The sequence below is a fragment of the Prionailurus viverrinus genome, chromosome A2, assembly GCF_022837055.1.
Source record: "Prionailurus viverrinus isolate Anna chromosome A2, UM_Priviv_1.0, whole genome shotgun sequence".
Classification (NCBI taxonomy): Eukaryota; Metazoa; Chordata; class Mammalia; order Carnivora; family Felidae; genus Prionailurus; species Prionailurus viverrinus.
This window is the reverse complement of record NC_062562.1, coordinates 54,793,729-54,817,955: the sequence shown is the minus strand read 5'-3', so window position 1 is coordinate 54,817,955 and position 24,227 is coordinate 54,793,729. Positions and strand designations below refer to the sequence as shown.

Below are 24,227 nucleotides of genomic sequence, written 5' to 3'. Positions count from 1 at the left end.
GGCCAGATGGCCCAGCATGGCTGGACCTCCGGCGAGAATTTCAACAGCTCTCCTTGGCCGGTGGTCACCTGATAGATGAGACAAATTATTCTCTGGCAGAGGATTAAAGGTTTTGTTCCAAGTCCTGGATTGATTTTATTTTTATTATTGCCAGTTGCTGAAAAAAGCATGATCAGGAACCTTTTCCAAATTGCATTCACTGCTTTTAAGTTAAGGGCAGCGCACAGAAGCCTGAAACTTGGCCATCTTTCCCCACATACCCTCCATGAGCTCTTCCGGCAATCGATTTTCATTCTCAAAACAGTCCCAGTGGAATTTCAGGCTAGTATGTGGCTTTTGAAGGAAACCTCTGCCTGGGTTTCCTTGAAGCTCCCTTCTCGCTGCCAGCGCTTTTGGCTCCTTGGTGTTCACTGTCTCTCCCTGGAGTTTCCAGCTGCCGTCCCCTGGCAAGGCGCAGGGCCGGTGCACAGAGCACACTAGACTTCTCTTGGTCTGCTCTCTGCAGGGCCAGCTGAGTGGCATAAATGAGGGAACTAGCCCGGTGGGGACTGTGGCACCCTGGGGATCCCACATCCCCATGGGAGCAGCTGGCTGATGCCACTCAGCTCCAAGGGATGGTGGACAGGTAGATAATGGCTTGAGGAGGCTCCGTCTTGCCATTTTCTAAATGTGAAATCTTTCCACCAGACATTCAGATTCCTAATATGTGAGATCTTCCAAGTTTTTCTTCATGGCAATTAACTCAAGACATTTTAAAGCCAGAAAAGCCCATCTGGGAGCTAGATTCGGCACAGGGCCCCCCAGTTGGAGACCTTTCGTCACCGTGGCTCCACGAGGTAGGACTCGCTATCCTATGTCACAGATGAGGAAACCAGTGCCCAGAGAGTGGGCATGCAGACTCCAGTCACACAGCTGGACAGCAGCAGAGGGGCAAATACAAACTGGGGGTCTCTGGCCTCCACGGGGAGCTCTCTCCACCCCACCCTATACTTCCCCCAGTTCCCCTCCCCACCCCACCCCCACCCCACCAGCCCTTCTCCACCTCTTATGCCACCTTTCCTTGGGGTTGAGGTTGGAGCACTTCCTGGCTTTTCTTCTCCTTCCCCTCCCCCTTCCCCTTATCTCTCCTTCTCCTTCTCCTCCTTCTTCTCCTCCTTCCCCTTCTTCTTCCCCTTCTTCTTCCGCCTTGGGTTTAAATCTCAGCTGTACGACTAACCAGCTGAACGACTTTGGACAAGCTATTTAATTTCTCTGTGGCTCAGTTTTCCTTTCTGTAAATGGGGGAGATTAATAGCAGGTACTTCAGAGGGTGGTTGTCAGGATTCAATGAGTTGAAATATACAAATGCATTGAACTGTGCAACTACATGCCGTCTGTATAAGGGTTTGCTAAATAGAAGGAGGGCAACAAACATTTATCGGGTATCTGCTGTGTGCCAGGCCCTATGATGGGCCTCAGGACGCAATGGGGGCACAAAGGACAAGGTCCCAACCTCACGGAACTTATGCCCTACAGGAGGAAGATACATGATTGGACAAGCGTCATCCGTGTGTCCTAAGCTGGCACCATCTGTGCTATACTGACCTGCCTGAAGCTCGCATGATCCGAAGGGCTTTCCACTGGACGTGCCCCCCCCCCCGATCCCCCCCCCCCCTGCTCCTCCCATGGCCTCCACTGCCTTCGCTCACTCTCCGTGACCCTCAGCTGGCCCATATCACCTTGGCTTAGGGCCCAACCACTCTTGCCAACAAGCTTTTCCACAGCAGCTTCCTCTGCTCCCCCCTCCCTTCCCCTCAACCCCTTGGCTTAGTCAAAGCCTCCTCTCCAAAGTCACTTAACCATATTATGACCTGCTACTTGGTGCTGTGTGCAGTGACACACGCGGGGAGGCTGAGGAGTTTGGGGTTGCCATCTGCTCCTTCAGCTCACAGAGGAGCCTCGCTCACATAGGGAAGGAGGGGAGAGATGTGAGGACTCAGTTGTTCTCTTCTCCAGCTTTGCTTTCCTCACCCATAAGAGGGGTGCTATCACCATGAACTCAAAAGACCGAGCTGAGGAGCCGGGAGGTGGATGCCACCTGGGGTGGATGGGTGCTTCCTGGAGGAGGGGACGACTGGGGACAGCAGAGAAGGGCAGGGGATGGAATGTCTGCTCAGCTGCAGCTGGGGGAGAGGGTAACCTGCTAGAAGGTCAAGATGGAGGCAGACAGCAGGGGGCCTCAATGAGAAAACCAGGCAGAGGATAAGCGTCATCTCTCCAATCCTGCTCCTCAGCTTCCCTGGTCTGCCTTCTGGGGGCTGTTCTGGAAGAGGGTGTTATGAAGCTCATCCAGACACGGCCAGGTATGACGTGGGGGATGGCTCTCTGTAGAGCCTGTATTTCCTCTTTTATTCTCAGTTGCAAAGGTAGAAGGATCCACGTGTTCTGCACACAGCCTCCCAGGTGCAGAGACGAAGTGAGTGAGAGGAGAAAGTGGAGAGCATTGAGAGAGGGAAAGGCCTTGCTTGAGGTCACACGGCACTCCTCCTCATGCCCACACAGGGCAGGAGTGTGGAAAATGGTCTCAGAGGAGCCACTCATGCAAATAAGGACAAGAATAATGGCACATTCCCCATTTTCATTTAAAAATAGTCACAGTAGCTGACACTTGCTTGGCACTTTCTAAGTGCCCGTGCCTTTCTGAGATTTTTACACTGTTAACCTTGAGTCTTCATAGCGGTTAGAGGAGATAGGTTCTATTATATTTGTTTCCATTTTACAGATGAGGAAACTGAGGCTTAGAGAGCCTGAGTAACCCCCCAAAGTGACCCAGCAGGGGCAAAGCCAAGAATCAAAGAGCTGCTGACTGCTTCATATCACAGCTTCAGATCACTCATGCCTCTGGGGAGGCAGCGAGGGCGGGGTTACTGTGCCCATTTTTCAGAGGAGCAAACCGAGATCGGAGAACCTGGATGACCGCCCAAAAGGAAGCAGTGGAGTGGTTTGGGACCTGGCCACTCAATGAGCGGTAGGTCCCTCTTTTGAGCCAGGTGGATGGGCTAGTGGTGGCGGTGGGTAAGGGAGGGGGCGGGTCGGGCCCGGGGCTCTCTAGCTCTTTTTCTGGAAGCAGCAGGAGGCTGAGGACCGGCTGTACCACTTGGCACCAGCTTTTGCAAGGAAAGGGTTTCCTTGAGAAGTGCGCTCTAACGGGGGAAGCGGTGGGCCAAACGTTCGCCGCGCTGCATGAGGGTGTGTGCGCGCGCGCTCGGCGAGCCCGGGCTCTTTGTCCGAGCCCGTGCGCGCGTGCGTGTGTGGTGCGCGCGCGCGCGTGTGCGTGTGTGTGTGTGTGTGTGTGTGTGTGTGTGCATGTGTGCGTCCGCATATGGGGCGGGGCTGGGCGTCCGGCCCCGCCCCCGGCCCCGCCCCCGGCCCGGCCAAGCTGGTATTTTTCCACCCAGCAGGATGGGTGATGCTGAGAGCTGCCTGCTCAGACAACAGACACGCGAGGTCAGGAAGAAGCCGCTTATAAATTACCGCTTCCTCCGCGCCGCCGCCAGCGCAGAGCTCCGGGCCCTGGCCGCAGCCCCGCTCGCTTGCCAGCACCGAGCCCCGAGGACCGCGAGCCCGGAGACCGAGCCAAGCCGGGAAGGAGCGCGGAGCGCAGAGCCCGCGGGCCAGAGACTGAGCAGGAGGGCAGCCCCCGGCCAGTGGAGCCGAGCGCAGCCGAGCGCAGCCCCGCGGCCACCCCAGGTACCCGAGGGAGAGGGAGCCGGGCGCGCGGAGCCCCCTCCCTATCCCTGCGCTCCAGCCGGCCCGACCTCCCCGCCGGGTGCCCCCGATTCCGGCGCCCCATTCGCCACCGAGGGAGGGACGGAGGGTCGCCTGCTCGGACCCGCTGGCGGGGCTGTTATTGTTTGGCCAGCGAAAAGGGCTTGGGCTTTTCGTGCAGGCGGCAGGTGTGTGTGTGTGTGTGTGTGTGTATGTGTGTGTGTGTGTCCGTCTCACTGGGTGTCTGTGCCCCCATGTCCCCGTGTGTGTCTGTGTTTCTGAGGGTGGGTGGTGCTCCATTTCTCCAGCAGTGTGCACTTGTGTGTCTCCGTGTGTGCCTGCTGTTCTGTGTCTTGGGTTGTGCGTCTCTGTGTGTTGTGGTGTGTCTGATACCTGAGTGTGGCTGTGTCAGTGTGTCTTTGGATGTGTGCACTTGTGTGTCCCGGTGTGTGTCTGGTGTGGACCTGTGTGTATGTGACTGTGTCTCGGAGTACCTGGCTGTGCACGTGTGTGTCCCAGAGTGTGGCTGTGTCTCCGGGCCCCTGCTTGCGGGCACTTGTGTGTCCTCTCGGCAGTACCTGAGGGAGTGTCCCCCGTGCCTGGAGGACGGAACAGCCAGAGCTGATTCTCCAGGGCAGGCACCGAGTGGGGAGAGGTGATAGGGGGGCACGGCTCCAAGGGTGCTGCCCGTGTGTGGCGTGCAGGTGGCGGTGCCAACGTCCAGCCGTCTTGCGTGGCAGGACGGAGGCCCCGAGGGACAGCTGGGGGCCAAATGGGCAGCAGGCAGGGACAGCAGGACACATCCTCCTCTAGCCTTTTCTGCTTCCTTCTGAGGGTTCCTCTTTCGAGCAAGAGACTCTCGTCCCCCTCCCACCAGGGAAGCCAGATAGAGAATCTTGGGGACCTCCTCTGACAGCCTCAAAGCTTCAGCCTAAACTGGAGGGGGGGACCTGTGGGCCACCCTCCCCGGCCTTCAGAGGGAGGTGTGTGCTGGGCAGGGCCACCGGCCTGGCTATTTTGGTCACTGCCTAGCCTCTGCCAGATCCTGGTGTCCCCTAGGACCAGCCCCAAAGGCTTGGGAGGCAGCCCGAACCCCCATTTCCAGCCTGGAGAAATAAATCAGCTCAGTAACTGCCCAGACACTTGAACGGAGGGTCTTTGGGCTGAGGGTTAGTGGCGCGTGGCTGGCTCCATTTGGACTTCGGTAAATTGGCCCACGCTTTGGCACTGCTGGCGTTCAAATAAATGTCATGGAGAAGTCGTTTTAAATTTTCTTTTTAATTTTTTTCTTGGCTAGAAGGGAGGGGATCTCATCCAGAGTCTCCCAGCCAGAAGGAGTTTATTTTTGTGAGAAAGAGCGGGTGAGTGCTTAGCAACCGCCTGCCTCCCTCTCGACCAGGGAGTCATCCTGAAGAGTGTGGGGTGGGCATGAGCAGGTACGGGGGTGGGAGTGGGGGAAGGAGTTTAATCAGGATGGTGTTGAGGGGGATTAGAGGGATGCCCGAGGGCACCGGCTGAGAACCCAGCACCGAGCGGGCTTGGCAGAATGGCCTGGGCTCGAGCCTGGCTCGGCCCCCGGTTGACCTTGTGCAACCTTTTCTTGGCCTCAGTTTCCACATCTGTAAAATGGGTGGAGTCGACTGGTTATGAGGTAAACTGGGACTGAGAGGCAGAAGCATGTCCCCAGGGAGCTGAGTTCAGTGACCGTGCCTCAGTTACTGTGTCTTAGTCAGTAGGTGACCTTGGGAGATACTCTTGGCCTCTTTGAACCTCAGCTTGGCTGTCTGGGCAGCAAGGACGCCAATGCCGGCTTCGCTGCGTCCTTGAGGGGATTGAGGGAGATGAGAGTGAATAAGCCTGCGGTAAGCTGTAAAGCCGGGCTCGGCTTCGTAGCTGCCGATTAGAGGGTATCACGAGGTCTCAGGTCACTGTGGTATGTGGCAGGGCCAAGGTGCACTCTTGAGCTTTTGTCCTTCAGGGATACCCTTGTGCTGGCCCATGATACAGCTGCAGTCAGCCTCCTCTGCCCCATTCATCTCCCTTCTCTCCACTTGTCCTGCAGTGATTGGGTCACATCTGCTTTGCAGAGTCGGGAGGCCAGAGTGGGAAGTGCCCATTTTAGAGATCAGCAAACTGAGAGCTGCCTAGAGGACTTTGCCTTGATTGGATAGTGACGAGAGTGGGCTTTGGGCGTCTTCCCTTGGCCAGCCGTGACTTTTGGCCCTGTGGAGCTTTAGTCACTGCTGTGCTGAAGTGTTGAACTTGGACCCTGGCTGGGACCTGGGGAAAAGGAGAGTCACAGATGCCTCAGTCCTCAGGGTTGGAGGGTGGGTGCCTGGGGCCCACTGGCACCTCAATTCTGACCCTAGTTATACACTCTCCCTTTTTTGTGCCACTCTTCCTACACAAGGGTCAGTCCCCAGGAGGCAGTTTGGGTTCTGGTGATGGTGTTTTCTAACTCCCAACTTGTCTGCCTGTCCATCTGTCAGAGGACTTGGGAGCTGTACTCTGAAAGTGTTTCCAAAGTTCCTGAAATAATAAGACCCCTGTGAGTCATTGAACACATTCCTGTAGTGGCACCTGGATGTTCAGTCGGCTGAGCGTCTGACTTCGGCTCAGGTCATGATCTCACGGTTCGGAGGTTCGAGCCCCGCATCAGGCTCTGTGCTGACAGCTCAGAGCCGGGAGCTGCTTCAGATTCTGTGTCTCCCTCTCTCTCTGCCCCTCCCTTGCTGGCGCGGCTGTCTCTCTGTCCCTCTCTCTCTTAAAAATAAACATTAAAAAAAATTACATTGGACACATTCCTGTATATAGGAAAGAGTTGACAAATACAGGGAGCACCAGAGTGCAGCTTCACCACAGCAGGGTGGGGATCTGGGCGGGAACGGGGCTGACCTCGGAACCCCAGGGTGACCCCCGCAGGTGCAGGCTGGTCACTCTCTTCGGCAGAAGGTCATAAGCAAGAGTCAGATTCTTTGGGGCTATATCTCACTCCTCTGTGTTGGCCACCTTATCTTGGTCCAAGTGTTTGTTTGAATTTATGGGTTCTGGGGAGGAGCTGTGGATGTGGACATGCCCAGGGTGGCCTTCAAGTGTAAAAGAGAGCTCTTTTGTTTGTTTGCTTGTTTGTTTTGAGGGGGGGGGGCGGGGGGGGAGCAGAGGGAGAGAGAGGCAATCCCAAGTAGCCTCCGTGATGCCAGCCCAGAGCCCGCCAGCACAGAGCCCAATGTGGGGCTCGATCACAAACCATGAGACCATGACCTGAGCCAAAATCAAGAGTCAGATGCTTAACCAACTGAACCACCCAGGCACCCCAAAGAGAGCTTTTTTAATGTGCCTCATCTAGTTGTTTAAGTAACCTAGCTGAGGTCAGTTCTGGCTGGGCACTGGATCTGGGGTAGAATATTGGCTTTTAAGGTTCTCGTAGCCCAGAGGGAGAGAGGACAGTGACCACGCCATCCGTGGCATGCTGTGAAGACTTCATCTTCTTGGAGGGGGTGGTATCAGGGCTGGCATTTTCTGTGAGTGCAAGAACAGTATGGGCTGGCATTCTGGGCAGGGGGTATAGCAGGTGCAAAGGCACAGCGGCATGAAATAGCCATCATGATAAGCCTTGCAGGGTCCCTGCTGGAGAGAGCAGGAGCCAGGTGGTAGAGGGGAGTGGGCACTGGGTAAATGGGCTTGAGCTTTATTCTGAGGGCAGCAGCAGGGAGAGAAATAGCATCAGACTGGCTTTGGGGGCAGCAGTGGAGAAGCCAGTTCAACCCGGGAGCCCAGAAGACCCCTGACGGTAGGTGAGGAACTAGGCTGGGGTCCAGGAAACCGAAGATGGCCAGCTGGGCCCCTGCTGGTCAGGGCACAAAGCGTTTTCTGTGCCAGTGACTCTTGCCCTGAGCTCTTTTTGTAAACACAGGGTGAAGGCCTGGACATACAGTTTAATAGGTACACAGGCCATTAACTTACTGGCTTTGACCTCCCTGGAAGCATGAAGCCCAGGAGTCTTTAGGGTGAGTAATGTCTGCCCCCTGGACAGGGCGTTGGGGTTTCTCTTCCCACCTCACCTGGTCAGAGGCTTTGTTTGGAAACCTGAGCTGAGGGGCAGAGGTTTGGGGTGTCCAAGAGAGGGGAGAAAGAATGGAAATTGCTGTCCTGTTTCTAAAGCTCTGCAAATCTGCGAACTCCCTTATAAAAACCAATATACCCAAGAAAAATCACTCAAAACAATAAAAGGGAAGGGAAGTATAGGGGGGTAGGGGTCAGGCAGCATTGAGTCTAATTAGGTGGAGAATGACCTGAGTTACTTTTTATAAATTCAGATTCCCAGGCCCAGCATGGACACACTGAATTGATCCCCATGGGGAATCTGTATTTTAAATATTTCCATGTGATTTAAAAAAAAAAAATCTTTTTGAATTAAGATATAATTTACATGCAGTGAAATGCAAAGACTGTTACAGTTGGATACGTTTCGACAAATTTATATTCCTGTGTAACTAACCACCCAGATCAAGGTAATAGACTATTCCCAGCTCCCCTAGAAAGTTAGTCGTCCTGTGCCCTTCCCCTCCCAGAGGCGACTAGTTTCGGATTTTTGTCACCACAAATTAGTCTGGCCAAGCCTAGAACTTTGTATCAATGGACTTGTGTCGTCTATATGCTTTTGTGTCTGGCTTCTTTCTGCTTGATGTTTTTGAGATCCATCCATGCTGTTGAGTGTATCAGAAGGTGCTTCCTTTTATTGCTGAGTAGTATTCCACTGTATGGATTTATCTGTTGTTATCCATTCACCTGTTGATGGACATTTGGGTGTTTCCAGTTTGGGATGATTACAAATAAAGCTGCTATGAGCATTCCTGTACAAGTCTTCTAGTGGGCTTATCTTTTCCATAGCTCTAGGAGTGAGACTGGGTTGTAGGGTGGATATATGTTAACTTTTATGAGAAACTGTCAAAGGATTCTTTTAGTTACAGAAGTAATACACCTCAAGCAGTACAAAACACTATCAACTAAAAGTGATTTAAAATATTTTTTTAACATTTATTCATTAAAAAAATTTTTTTTTAATGTTTTTATTTATTTTTGAAGGAGAGAGAAAGAGAGCGCGAGCGGGGGAGGGGCAGAGAGAGAGGGAGACACAGAATCCGAAGCAGGCTCCAGGCTCTGGGCTGTCAGCACAGAGCCTGACGCCGGGCTCGAACTCATGAACCGTGAGATCATGACCTGAGCCAAACGAAGTGGGACGCTTAACCGACTGAGCCACCCAGGCTCCCCTAACATTTATTCATTTTTGAGAGAGAGAGGGAGACAGAGCATGAGCAGGCGGGGGTGGGGTGCAGAGAGAGGGAGACACAGAATCTGAGGCAGTCTCCAGGCTCTGAGCTGTCAGCACAGAGCCCGACGCAGGGCTCAAACCCATGAACCGCGAGATCATGACCTGAGCCGAAGTCGGAGGCTTAACTGACTGAGCCACCCAGGCGCACCTACTAAAAGTGATTCTTAAAGATAATTTAAAAAGAAAAAAAAAGTGCACTGTAATCTTCACTCTGTTTATTTGTTTCTTTCTCTGATAATGGTAAGATTACACATTTTCCTCTGCATACAGCTTTAACTGAATCCCTTGGATATTTACGTGGACATATATATTCCTTTTTATTACTTTCTAGGTCAGTTTTCTCTTCGGTTTTGAGGTCCTCTTTGATCTGGGGCTATTTAGGACGTGTCCAGCAAGCTGGCTCTCATTCTGTGGTGTTGTTATCGAAAATGGCATCGTGCTGTTCTTGGTTCTGCCACTCACTCTTCAAACAACGGACCATTGTGGGACCGCCATTTGTCAGAACGTACAGACCTGCCAGGCCACCCTGAATAGCTAGTCTGCATTTGGGAATCACTGACCTAGTCTGGCCTGTCTTAGTCACCGCAAGGGCTGCCAGCTCAGTGAATGAAAAGCTCCCATCCGGTGACTTTGAACTTAAAGAAGCAGGCCGAGGCCATTCAGCAGGCTGAGGTGGGAAGGATTGATACTTACTGAGCACCCAAGATGCCTTGTCTCCCTTCCTGCATTTAAGCCCTGTGCCTGACTTGGGGGTTCTTCCCTCCATCCCATCTTCTGGATGAGTTCACCCGGTCTCAGGACAGTAACTTGTGCTGCAGCTCACACAGCTGGGATATAGGAAAGGGAATTAGAATGAGACAGAGCCCCCCCCTTACTCCACTGGCGGCACTGCAGAGCTTTACTGAGCACCTACTGCGTATCAGGCTGAGTGCCAAGGCCAGGAGGGCAAGGATAAGTAAATAAAACAGCCCCTGTGCTCAAGTGGCTCAGTCTCACAGGAGGGGAGAAGATCTGTATCAGGAAGAGGTTAATGAACAGTTCCAGAGGCTCATGCCAAGGGCAGGCAAAAGTCCAGGTCCAGGCAGGGAAAAGCATGGAAGGTCTGAGGGAGAGTGGTCCATTGGCAGGGGGAAAAGTGTGGGGACTTTGAGATCTTTGAGTTAAGCCTCCCCGCCCATCCACTTTCTGGATCTGGAGAGTGAGGTCTGAATGAGGCTGATCAGCTATCAAAAGGGCCATTGTTCCCAAACGAGTTCTTCCCCCAGACTCAGGCTCAATTCAGTGATTACGTTAAACAGGTAAATTTAAGGGCAGGGTTTTTACCTTTGTTTCAGACTTTTGATGGCCACATTCATAATTCAGATTCTGATTTTATCACAGCTAATAGGAAAGGGGGTGAGAGGACGAAGCCATACTGATCCAAAAGATTCCTTAGCACTTGGTTGCTCAAGAGACATCAGCAGAATCTGGAATGGGGGTTCCTGGAAAGCAGGACCTCCTGGCTCCCGTGGGCAGCTCTGTGGAATAGAATCAAGGCAATTGCAAGAGGGCTAGAGGGCCGGGGCTGAGCTCTAGATTTGCTCACTTGGGTCCTCCCTAGTCCCTTGGAGCTTTAGCCTCCCCATTAAATGGAGGCTGGGAGGCTGGGGGGACTTCTGAGAGTCCTGGCCCTCCCACGGCTTTTCGGCTCTTTGCACACAATAAAAGTGCTAAGCCAATCACTGCCATGTTCCACCATCCCCTTTCTGGCAGAAAGTCTCTAACCCAGGCCAGGTTGCCTGTTGCCTGGTGGGGGGGGGGGGGGGGTGGAGAGGTGAAGTGTATTTCAGCAGAGTCATGCTTAGTGGGTGAAGGGCACCGGAAGGTGGTGGTCATGAGGGCTCTGCCCTCTTGCCCCATAGCCAGTTGGCACCTGGAGATGATGGCTGCTGAGTTAGGCCTCAGGGAAGACACAGGCCATGATTTCAAGGACATTCGTGCTCTCACCAGATGGCACTTGGTATCTCTTCTCTGGGTGGATATCCCTACGGCTTGAGACAACAGGCTTCTAGCCAGCCTCTATTCCTCCTAGGCACCGGTCTGTGGGGGCATGCCACTCTCCTTGTCAAAAGCCTTCAGTGGCTCCCTAGTGCTGTATGAAATCAGGTCCACATGCCTTAGCCTGGCATTCAAGGCCCTGCAGAATCTGGCTCCTGGCCAGTGTTTACCCTCATCTGCTACCACTTTTCCCCTCTCCTCGTGATTTGGCTGTTTTCTGCTCCTAAAATGAGCCTGGGGCTCTCTTGGCTCTGCCATGCCTCAGCCCACAAGGCCCTTCCTCCCTTCTTTTTTTTCAAAGTAGGCTCCATGCCCAACATAGGGCTTGAACTCAAGACCCTGAGTTCAAGAGTCACATGCTCTACAGACTGAGAGCCAGCCAGGTGCCCCTCTCCCTTCTCTTATTATTCCCCCTCTTCAAGGGCCAGCTTGAAGCTGCCTGCTTCATGAAGCTTTCCTTCAGCCCCTTAACTGTGCCTGACACATAGTAAGTACTCAAAAAGGATCAGATGAGACAAAGTGTACATAATCTAACCTTGCTCGGAGCCTCTGTAGGACAGAGCTCAGATCTTTGCAGTGCTGCCTTTTATCCATTCATCTGACTGAGAGCACAGCCGGGGAGGGAGGGATAGATGTTCCCGCATCCAGCAGAGGGCCTGGCACACAGTAGGTGCTCAGCACACAACTGAAGGCTGATTTCATCTATTCTGAGATGAGAGCCTATAGTTTAAACAACTGAGTGGGTCCGGGCTTGAAAATTATATTCACCCATCACCATCCATATTTATTGGTTCTGGGCCCTGGGGATGTGGCAGGTGAGCCATTCAGACCAAAGCATGGCCATATCCTCCCTCATGGAGCTGACTATAAAATGGTTTAATGAGTGATCGCAGCGGCGTGGGGCACCAGACTTTGGTTGCCAGATCAAGCCCCAGGCCTGAAAAAACAGTACCAGTGGCTGCAAAATGGTCTCCTGGGGCCAGCTCTGGACCACAGGCACGTTTTGTGTTGTCCACACAGAGTTGTATAATCGAGCCAGTAGTTTTCAGCATAGGGTTTATTTATTTTGCGGCTGCATCTGGCCGTTGTCTAGTGTCTCTGAACACACTGCCGTCCCACCTGGCCACCCCCTCAACACGTCCCTGACCCCCTAGCTGCTTCCTTGGGTCTGGCCTGGCCCTGGAGGCATGGAAATGCGCTGCCAGGGGACCCCGGGCAGGTGGAAGCATTCCGCTGTGTTCATCCAACGGGGCTGGCAGCGCGGCGCGCACGCGCGCGCGAGAGATTCACGAAGGCCGGCTTCGTGTTTACAGCCCTCCAGCGCAGACCTTCGTGTTTCCACGGGGGCAGCTCGAGGCCGGAGCTGGGGAGATCCAGGCAGCCCCCACCCTGCTCCGCGAAGAGCACCCCTACGTCGGGCGGAGTCACGCACCTTCCCAGGCAGCCCCGCTGTTGTCAGCCTCTGCCGGGTGTTCCGGGCAGACGGCCGTTTGCCTCCTTGAATGCAAAAGAGTCAGCCTTCTGCAGAGAGGATCCGAGGGCAGCCCTAATCGGCCGCCGGAAGCCCTCGGTCTGAGACCTGGAATGTTTTCAGTGGATCACGTTAGCTTGGCCGAGCCTGTGAGTGAAGTAAGTGGGTGATCGGTACCTATTCTTTAAGGCCCATCGCAGGATGCAGCGGTCCCCCACCCACCCGAGCCGTGGAGGGGCTCGTTGTTAGTGGGGAGGCCGAGAGGCGCGGGAGAAGTTTTCTTCCCCCTCCATCTCTTCCTTCCCTCTGACCCGCCTGCGGGTTGTTGCTACATCTTGGCCCTGTCCTGGGATATGGCAACAGCCATAATAATGGTAAACGAACAGCAGTGCTTCTCAAAGCTGTAGACGTCACCTGAGAGCTTAAGATGCCCCTTCCCATGCAGGAGGACTAAGTTGAGGGCCTGAGTTGTGCATTTCTAACCAACTTCCGGCGGTGATCTTGCTGCTGGTCTGCAGACCATGCTTTGAATAAAGGAGGTAAATCATAGCTCTTGGGTGCCCGCCCTACTTCCTCAACCAGCCCCTGTGCGCCTTGTGAGCATCGTCTCCCTAACCATCACAAGAGATACGATGATTTCCATTTTGCTTGTGAAAAGTCAAAGCCCCAGAAACCGCAGGTAACTTGCCCCCAAGGTCACACAGCTGGGAGGCCGCTGAGCCAGGCCAGGCCCTCTGGGCCAGAGCCACCTTGGAAAGGATGCTGATGGGGAAGCCGTTTTCTACTGAACGGTGTCCACGGTCCAAAAGCCACAGGAGGCTTTTCAAGGCAGCCAAGTCGGATGTAAATCAGGGAGAGCCCAGGGCCAGCCAAGCAGCGCTGACAGCAGGGCGGCCTGAGGCAGTGTGTCAGGATCAGGTCTGAAGTGGGTCTTGCTGCCTGGTGTGACGAGCCGTCCGGGGATGCCCCCAGCTCCTGGAAGACCAGTGTGGGGCCTTCCGGAACCCAAGAAGGCTCCTTGTCAGTCTTACAGCCTCATTATTTAGATGAATCCCAGGGTGGAGGGCTGGCGGGAAGCATAGGCACTGGAAGGGCCGTGAGCTGGGACCTGGTGCGTCATTGTTTAAATACTGGTTCATCCTTGCAACTGGGGATCTGATGGAGGGCTGAGGTTGCTGAGATCTTCTGCGTGGCTGGGGCTTTATTTTTGCACCCGGCACCTGCCCCAGGCGATTGGGAAGAGAACAGATTTGGAGTTTGGGTCCTCACAATGTGGTCACAGGATGCACAGTCACGTCATCACCTGGGAATTTGTTAGAAGGTAGAATCTTGAGCCTCACCCCAGACCTGCTGACTCAGACCCTGGGGGTGGGGCCCAGCACTCTGATTTAACAAAGCCCTCAAGGCTTAACTCTGAGAACGGCTGATTTCTCCATCTCAGGCCAAATGCCCAGGAGTCAGGGAGGGTCAGTCCTACCCTTTGCTGCACATTCTTGGTGGCCAGAGTACCAGGGTTGCAGGGGGACTTCAGATTCATTTCATCTGTGCCCCACTTTTCTGATGACCTGAATGTCAGATAAAGGGGCATGCACAAAGTTATACAGCACATCTGAGACAGGGCGTAGGCCGGATTCTTAGAGTTACAAGTTGCAGAAATCACTTGAAACTAACTTGAAGAAGAAGGAAGAGGAGGAGGAGGAGGAGAAGAAGAAGAAGAAGAAGAAGAAAGAAAGAATGTAAAGAAGAAGAAGAAAGAATATAAAGAAGAAGAAAAGAAGAGGAAGAAGAATGTAAAGAAGAATGTGGAGGAGGAGGAGGAGGAGGAGGAGGAGAAGAAGAAGAAAGAAAGAATGTAAAGAAGAAGAAGAAAGAATCTAAAGAAGAAGAAAAGAAGAGGAAGAAGAAAGAATGTAAAAGAGAAAGAACATTTACTGACTCTTAATTGAAAAGCCCCGGGTCATACTTCAGGCATGGCGGGATCCAGGTCTTTGGACCTCCGTTTCTTTCTCTCCATTCCTAGGCTTCTGTGTTGGCTTCATTCTCCTTGGGCTACCCTCAACTGCATAGGATACCTCCTGTCCCAGCATAGCCGTCTCAGCCTAGAAAGAGCCTTTTCCACCCCCTCTTTTTTTAAGAGAGTGTGGGAGGAGGGGAAAGGGGCAGAGGAAGAGAGAGAATCTTAAGCAGGCTCCATACTCAGCATGGAGTCTGATGCTGGGCTTGATCCCTCAACCCTGGGATCATGACCTGAGCTGAAATCAAGAGTCAGACACTCAACTGAATGAGCCACCCAGGGGCCCCGAAAGAGCCTTCTTTTTTCACGATATTTTTAGCACAAGCCCCTGTCATCACTCTCATTGTCCACGCTTGGTCAAGCCCTTATCCTTGAGCCAGTTGTCACGGCCTCTCTGGTTGGCTAGGCCTGGCTCACATGCCCACCCAGAGCCCTATGGGCTGAGAGTGGGTGTGCATGGGTCTCCAGGTGGAAGAGATGTGAGGCTGTCCCAAGAAGAAGGGTCATGGGTGCCAGGAGGCTGTCCCCACAGGAACTTAGTGCCACTCTTTTCCTCCTCCTCCTGAGCTGGGCTGCCCTCACGCAACTGCAATGGTCTCACACCAGATAGAATTATACTCCTTCTTCTGGTTCCCTTAACATTATGCTTATAACTGTGCGTTAAACATGCTTCTTCATCTTTCCCCCTTTCCCTCTTCCCTTGCTGTCAGGATGGCAGGTTACATGCGCCACAGCACCTACACCTGTGGTAGGCATCACTAATCTAACCCAGCCTTCGCGATGCCATGGGAAGCCTCCGAGGCATTGTGTCGCATGTTGGCCCTTTCCATGGGGTTCTGGGCTCCATGACAGCGGGGACCTCAGCTGTCTTGCTCATTGCTGTGTTCCCAGTGCCTAAAGCAGTGCCTGGCCCATAGTAGGTGCTCCATGATCTTTAAAAATATATTTTATTTTTAAGTAATCTCTATACACAACATGGGGCTCGAACTTACAACCCAGAGATCAAGAGTTACATGCTCTACCAACTGAGGCAGCCAGGGACCCCTTAATAAATTATTGACTGAATATTCTTACCCCACAGGGCCTTGAACACAGTGGGCACCCACGTGAGCCCATGGGGGCCCTGACGTAGCAATGAAGTTGTGTAATTTGGGGGACCGGGAACTCCATAGACTGCTGGGGCCATGTTTCTGTCAGGAAGGGGCTCCAAGGGCAGGGCCTGAGGCATGGTGAGGAAAGACTTGCCCACCCTGCGGCCTCTTCTGCCCTCCCACCATCCCCCCTTTCCTTCTCTACCCTTCATTTACATGTTCACTGAAATGTGAGATCTTAGTTGATAAGAAGCCATTTCCTGGTTTTCTGCATTTTTATATTCTAGGAAACCAGGGAGCTTTCCAGCACTGCTCTGCTGGTAGAGGGAGAGGGAGAGGTGATCCTCCCCCATTTGCATTTTTCCCTAAGCTGAGTTCCAAAGAACAGGAGGTGTTCTATTAAAAAAAAAAAAAAAAAAAAAAAAAAAGCCTTCTGGGGTCAGTCAATCACATTTGGGGACTGTTTGGCTCAGCAAAGTTCAGATTTCCTTGGCACCATGATTCTCAGAGGCTCTAGCCAGTCGATGAGTTACCTGAGTTACCCTATTCTCCCAAGAATCTGGGGCCCCCAGGGCCTCCTCAGCCCCTCTGTCTTGCCTTATCACGTCTCTGTGCTCAGAGGGAACAGCCATTCACAGAGCTGGGCCCATGGCTAGGCCCGGGGCTCCCAGGGATGTAGGCTGCTGGGTAGGGACAGGGCCCCAGTGGCTCTTGCTGCTGACAGTTTGAAGGGCCCTGCATCCAGGAGGTGTGTGTGTGTGTGTGTGTGTGTGTGTGTGTGTGTGTGAGAGAGAGAGAGAGAGAGAGAGAGAGAGAGAGAAAGAGAGAGCGAGCATGTGCGTGTATGCATGAGTGTCTGAGCCCCTGATTTTCCCAGCCCTGGCCCCACTGGGTGTTGATCTGGCCCCTCCCAGCATGTATGAGTTGGTCACACATGGAAGAAGGCTCTGGGTCTCGTGTAAGCCACAACCTGACCAGATCTTCTCTTCTTTCCTTCTTTGCTTCCTCTCGTAATAGGTCCAGAACAACAGCCCTTTCCGAGGAGCCTCCAAAACGTAAGTGGCCTTTGACCTTCTCATGGCATTGGTGTCTCACCGACATGGGGCACTCAGGATCTCAGTGTCTTCTCCGGGCTCTAGGAGAAGGAAACAGAACCCCTAGGGCTCCAGGACCTCGTCCACGCGTCACCTCCGGGCTGTGGGTTTATGGCCCAGGTTGGCCGCCTGCATGCCTACTGTGCCAGGGAGGTAGCCCTACAAATGCTGAGCACTGATTTTGGAGTCTGGCCTGGACCCCATTCCTGGCTCTGCCAGCGAGTGGTAATGGGGAATTCTGAGGATTGGGGTCGGGCACATGTAAAAGGGTGAGATGCTTGGCTCCCAGCACAGCTAGGATGCTCCAGGACTTGGGGCTGGTATCCCGACTGTCTCTTCATTAAACTTTTTATTTTTATAAAATTGGAAACCCTCAGAAAAGTTGCAAGGATAATACGGTGACCTCCTGTATACCTTTCACTTAGATTTTCCCATTGTTAACATTTGCTATGTTTGCTTCATCTCTATATATATGCTATAAAAATAGTCACGTTAATATCCTTTTTTTTTTTTTTTGCTGACTCATTAGGAAATAAATTGCAGGCATGATGCCCCTTTACCCCTAATACTTCATATGTATTTCGTAAGAGCAAGGCCACTCATTCTCTTATATAAGCACATGCAATTATCAACCCCAGGACATTTAACATTGACACAATTCTGTTATCTAATCTACAGACCTTAATGACATTTTGCTGACTGTCTCATATTTACAGAAGCTGCCCCCCCCCCCCCCCCGCCTCCCCCCCCCAGTTCAGGATCACAGTGTTTTTAAAAGGGGTTTAATGGGGCAGGAACCTGACTTTCCTGCAGATGACTTCTTTACCTTGGTTTAAAACATCCTTACTATTGGGGCTTTCAAAGCTTTTTCATTATGGCGTTCAGTAAGAAATAGATTTACAGCAGGATGCCACTGAGCTCCCATGTACACACACAGATGAAAGTGAAACCAGCCTCATGGATAACTCACATCCTCACCCTCTTTAGGGCTCTGTTATATTCCGTTCTCTTTTATAAAAATGATAGTCCTGACCCTTTAAGTTGATTTCATGGCCCATTGGTAGACTCTGCTCTGGAATTTGAACACCCTGGCTTCTTGGGCAGAAATTTCTCTTGGGGGTGGAAGGGGGGGAGGGGAGGAAGGTAGAGCCCTGGCCAAGCTCCCACTGGTCCCGAGTTGGAGTTTGGTAGATTTGGGGCCCCCTAGGAAGCCAGGACTAGGAGAAAGATCCTGAGGACCCTGGCCCACCGCTGCCCATGGTAGACCTTATTCCATTCCTGTAATCCACTCCCCACCCCCCTCTAGGCCACCTCACCTTCTGGAGACTTGTTCTTTATGCTGTGACATCAGACATGGAAAATCAGGCAGGTGTATCTCTGGGGGCTCAGGACACCTCCCTGGCCAGCTGCTGAGTGGGAATGGAAACGTTCCCATCCATGTCAGCCTCCAGAGTCATTGCCATATTTGTCACAAACGTCAATTAAGAATTATCGTGAACATTTATTGAACTCTTTAACAGCATGCTCGATATGGCATCGAGAGGTTTAATGCATAGGAGCTCATTTTATCCTACAACGGTCTTAGGATGTGGATGTTGTTGTTCTTTTTGTAAAAATGACAGATACATTTGCTGAACATTTACTCTGTATCAGGTACTGCTAGGCACTTTATAGACTCCTGCAGTCTTCAAAGTAACCCTCGTGAGTTGATAATTAGCTCCATTGTACAGATGCAGAAACTGAGGTGCAGAGAGGTGAATTGACTCTCCCCCACCAAGGTCACACAGCTAGGAAGGATTTGAACCCCAGGTTTTTGACCCCGGTATCCACCCCATCCAGCACTGCTCTCCCCTCCCCACTGGGCTTGAAGCCGACTCCCAGTCTGGTCCCTTCCCAAGGCCTTGCACTGGTTAATGAGTAGCCCCGGGGCAGCCTGGAAGCCAGATGCCTGTGGCTACAAAGCTGGAGTTTGAGTTCTGCTTCCAGATAAAGAGTCTTGTGCAAGGGGCCCAGCCCCCATCTGGTCTGGTGGCTTTATAGGCAACAAAGGGTCACCGTTCCTCTCCTCCAAGGTTTGCTGATCCATCCACACTTGGTGGGAACCCATTTCACAGGAGAGCCAGTGGAGGCTGAGAAGCGGGTTTGCTCTCAGGTCTGTGTGACGCCTCCTCCACGCTGCCCTCTAAGTTTTCTCTTTCTGGAAGGGCTCGTTGGCCATCTGACATGGCAGGCAGCAGGATCTGGAGGGAGGGTGTTGTCAGGGAACAGAAACTGTCATCTCTGAAGCTGGAGCCCCACCGGGCACGAAGGTGTGTGGCTCTCCTCCCTGACGCCTCCAGGTTCCCATCTGAGGACGGGTGATAATCACTACTCACTAGCCCCTCACAGGGTGTGCACGGCTGGGAGATGATTGAGGTAGGGAGGATTTTCAGTTGTTCAGCAGACTGAGTTATTAAGGAGCCGGCCAAAAAAAATCATTCCTGACAGGCACCACCCATCTGGTGGAAAGTCCGTGGAGCTGGAGAGTCAGATAGTCCTGGATCCAAATCCTGTCTCAGTCCTTTGCCAGCTGTGTGACCTCGGGAGGGGAGTCCCTGAACTCCTCAGAGCCTCAGCTTCCCCACCTGTAAAATGGAGCAATAAATGCCCCCAAGAGGATTGGAAAGACAGGCAGCCTTTCCTGTGATGACCCCTTTGTCGTCACAGTGGAGGTTTGAAGTCAACAGGCCTAACAGTCAGTCCCAAGCACCCTAGTACATGTTCTAATTTCAGCTCCCTGGACAGATCCCCAGGAGCCACCCGCCCTTAACCTGCCTCAGCTGAAAATCCGATCCACCCTTGGGGTGTCTGTGGTAACCTTAGCCGGAGGGGAATCCTCTCTGGGCTTGCCATAAGAATTCCCAGAGGGCTTTCTCCCTCACCCCGTCCCCTCCCCCCCCCAACCCCTCCAGGTTGTAAACTCCAGCAGACCTGTGACCCCTCATCACCCCTTCCCTGGAGGGGCCCAGGCAGTGAGAAAATGGTATTCACTGTTTGTCCTGATTATAAAAGTGACACATTTTTAAAAAGTTGAGATATATGTGACATACAACATTCTGTAAGGTTTTTTTTTTTTTTTTGAATGTTTATTTGTTTTTAGAGAGAGAGAGACACAGAGCATGAGCTAGGGAGGGGCAGAGGAAGGGAGGGAGACATAGAATCCTAAACAGGCTCCAGGCTCTGAGCTGTCAGCACAGAGCCAGACACGGGGCTTGAACGCACAAACCGTGAGATCATGACCTGAGCCGAAATCGGACTTAACCAGCTGAGCCACCCAGGTGCCCCACAACATTCTATAAGTTTTAAGGTGTTAAAACATTTTGATTTGATACATTTATACTGCAACATGTTTGTCACTTTACATTAGCCATTCTATTGGGCCACATAATTATCATTTCTTCTAGGAGAGAGAGAGAAGGCACATGAGCAGGGCTGAGGGGCAGAAGGAGAGAGAGAATCTTGTTTATTTTATTTTTTAATTTAATTTAATTTAATTTAATTTAATTTAATTTAATTTTATCTTTTACTTTAAGAGAGCACATACAGGAGTGGGGGAGAGGAGCAGAGAGAGAGAGAATCTTTTTTTTTTTTTTTGAGAGAGCAAGCATGAGTGGGGGAAGGGCGGGGGGGGGGGGGACAGAGGATCTGAAACAGCCTCTGCACTGACAGTGGTGAGCCCGATGTGGGGCTCGAACTCAGAAGCCATGAGTTCATGACTTTAGCGGGAGTTGGATGTTTAACCGACTGAGCCACCCAGGTGACCCAAGTTTTTGTTTTTATTTTAATTTTTTAAATTTTTTTGAGAGACCGAGAAAGACAGACTGTGAGCACGGGAGGGGCAGAGAGAGAGGGAGACATAGAATCTGAAGCAGGCTCCAGGCTCCGAGCTGTCAGCACAGAGCCCGACGCGGGGCTTGAACCCACGAACCATGAGATCATGACCTGAGCCGAAGCAGGACGCTCAACACTCTGAGCCACCCACGTGCCCCACCCCCCTTTTTTTTCTATTTTAGAGAGAGAGCACACACGCGTGCATGCTCGAGCTTGTGAGCAGGGGTGAGGGGCAGAAGGGGAGAGAGACAACCTTACGCAAGCTTCACACCCAGCAGGGAGCGTGACTCTGGGGCTCAATCTCAAGTCCTTGAGCTGAAATCAGGAGTCAGACCCACTGAGCCCACTGAGCCACCCAGGCGCCTCAGTAATGTATTTTTAATACAGAAAATTTGGAGAGCACAGAGGAGTCAAAAGAAGAAAACGTAATTTATCTCTGTTCCCGCCGTCCAAACATAACCATCTAACAGTGCATTTATAAACGTGTGGGTAAATATACATTATTTAAATGTTTCCTTTTCAAGTTGAATTCACAGTGTAGCAATGTTTGGGAGCCAACTTCCCGCCCCCGCCCCTTAACATATTTCTAAGTGTTTTTCTGGGTCTTTGGTCTTCTAAGTCAGGGTCAGCAGGGTTTTTTTTCAAAGGGTTAGATCGGATGTATTTTGGGCTTCGGGGCCATGTGGTTTTGCCTCCACTGATCTCAGTGGAGTTTGTCCCGCCTCTGCGGTTGTAGCCAGAATGCAGTCTTAGACGATATGCAAATGAGCAGGTGTAGTTCTATGCTAATAAAACTTTATTTACAAAAAGTAACCTGCTAGATTTGGCCCAGGAGCTGAGGTTTGCTGACCCCCCCCTTTCTTAATTTGTTCTGATTTGTTTGAGGAAACCATCATTTATTTAATTAATCCCCTAGTGATGAGAGATTGGCCGTTTGTAGTTTCTCTTTCATGTAAACCACTCTGCTGTGAACATCTTTTTTTTTCTTTCTATTTTTAATTGTGGTAAAATATACATAACATAAAATTAACCATCTTAACCATTTTTACGTCTACAGTATAGTAGTGTTCAGTATATTCACATTGTTGGGCAACCAATCTCTAGAACTGTTTTCATCTTGCCAAACCGAAGGCAGTGAACATCTCTGAGTGGGCATCTTTACACATTGGTCTGTTTCAGAAAATTGGAATTGCTATCCTAGGCTGGGGGTGCGTTTTTACAGTGCTGGGCACATGTTGCCGCATCATTGATGCTGAGAGATTGCCCCAATTTAAGCCTTTGCCTATCAGCGGTGACAGCGCAGAGGCATCAGGAGGGAGCGGTTCCCCCTCCCTGGGGAGCTGCTGCCTTCAGGCCTTTAGGGAGCAGTGGATTTAAAACAACTCATCCCAGAGAAACAGCTTCAGCGTGTGAGCCTTCCTCTGTTGGGGAAGAAAAGAAAAATTCAATAAACAAGGTATGTTATGAATACTGGACCAGACTCAGAGGTTGATAAATATACCCTTTAGAGAGAGGGGAGGTATGGGGCTCCTGGGTGGCTCAGTCGGCTAAGTGTCCGATTTCAGCTCAGGTCACGATCTCGCAGTTTGTGGGTTCGAGCCCCGCGTCGGGCTCTGTACTGACAGCTCAGAGCCTGGAGCCTGTTTCAGATTCTGTGTCTCCCTCTCTCTCTGACCCACCCCGTTCGTGCTCTATCTCTCTGTGTCTCAAAAATAAATAAACGTTAAAAAAATTTTTTTTTTTTTTTAAAAAGAGAGAGGGGAGGTGTGGTTAAGACCTCAGTTCAGGTGTCCAGTGACTCTGGGTGTAAATGCAATTTGGCCTCGACCTTGCTGTGTGACCCAGGGCATGTCACTTAACCTCTCTGGGGCCTAGAGTCCTCTCAAAATAGACCTGATGTAGAATGATGTAGAGGCTCTCCTCTCTGGTTGGAAGATCACGGAAGAGAAACTATGAAAGTTCTTAGCACAGTGACTGCACGTAGGCATATACAGGCAATAATAGTATGTGCAGCCCTTTGCTGTTCTCAGAAAGGTTTTCCATCTGTAATACTTGCATTATTTTATAGCGTAGTTATTACTGTCCCCATGTAACAGGTGAGAAATTTGAGGCTCAAGAAGGCAATGGCCACCTCGAGGTCAGCCATGTGTCAGCACAGGGAGCCACGTCTTTGGCTTGTAGTCGGTCCCACACAGCAGCTGCTGGGAGCTGGGGCCTCTGGACCACCAGGGTGAGCAGGAGTCTCCTCTTTGGGCCTCACCTATGCTGGGAAAGCTTGGGCCTCAGGTGGAGGGAGAGAGGATTCCTTGGTTTATTTCCCTGTCTTGGCTGTTAGCACCAACTGGGGTCAGATGAGGGTTTTTTCAAGGAGAGATGTTATGATTCTAACATGTGGGGATTTTTCCCCCCACACCACCGAGCAATTCTCCAGCACTTGCTGGAGGTCCTGCCTTTAAACTGGCTTCTGACACTATCTCCCTGGAGACAGCGTCAGATTCTGCAAGTTAATGATTCAGTCCTCCCAGGCCGCCCCCCCGCCCCCACTCCCACCTATACCTGTGCTTTCGACCAACTGGCTATAAATCGGAGGTTCCTACAACCTCCTCCTTGGGTTTGATTAATTTGCTCGCAGAACCCAGAGAAACATTTTATTGACCAGATTAGCGGTCTGTTTATTAAAGGACATAACTCAGCAACAGCCAAACGGGCACATGGAAGAGACGCGTGGGGCAGTGTCTGGGGAAGGGGCGCTGAGTTTCCATGCTCTCTCCAGTGCCTCTCTGCCCAACTCTCCATGTGTTCACCAGTCTGGAAGCTCTCCGAACCCCGTCCTTTTAAATTTTTATGGAGGCTTCAAAAAATAAAACAAAATAAAATAAAAATAAATTTTTATGGAGGCTTCATTACTTAAGTGCGATGGATTAAATCATTGGCCGTTTGGTGATTGAACTCTATCTCCAGCCCCTGTCCTTTCCATGGAGGTCAGGGGGTGGGGACTGAAACTTCCAACCCCCTCATCCCTCCTTGGATTCTCCTAACAACCAGCCCCCATCCTTAGGTACTTTCTAGAATCACTCGTTAACATAACAAAAGACACCTTTATCACTTTCCTCACTTGGGAAATTACAAGGATTTTAGGAGCTCTGCCAGCTTTGGGGGGGCAAGACCAAATATATATATTTATTAAAAATCTCAGTATCACAGTTTTTTGTTTGTTTTTTCCAGAAACTGGCAGGGCATTTCAGAGAGCAGAGCTGCCCGCCGACGTGAAACCTGAGTGGGGTTTCTGGGAGGTATTCCCATTTGTTAGTCTGTTCTCAGCCTGCAGATAAGAAGTCCAGAAACCCAGGCTCCCAAAAGCAGGAGCCTCCTGGATTCCTAAGGCTGCAGACAGCCTCGGGTTGGGAGGGGCTGGCTCCCTGAGGCACCCCTGAAGGAGGGTGCCCTGAGTCAGTATTCAGACCCAGCCTCCCAAAGGGTTCCCCGTGGCACCACCTTTATCTCCCCATGTCCCCGCCAACTTGCTGGGGGACCTTGGACGAGTCACTTGCCTTCTCTGGGCCCTCTTTTT

The 24,227-nt window shown here is 51.8% G+C and overlaps 1 protein-coding gene across 1 annotated transcript in view; it reads left to right on the top strand.

Moving 5' to 3' along the window:
- Positions 1 to 3,441: 3,441 nt before the first annotated feature.
- The window catches only part of SLC6A6 (solute carrier family 6 member 6), an 88,425-nt gene continuing 67,639 nt past the window's right edge, over positions 3,442 to 24,227 (top strand). The window contains exons 1-2 of the mRNA XM_047832134.1: positions 3,442 to 3,729; positions 16,710 to 16,747. The gene's annotated coding sequence lies outside the window, so the exon portion shown is untranslated. The remainder of the gene's footprint in view (positions 3,730 to 16,709; positions 16,748 to 24,227) is intronic.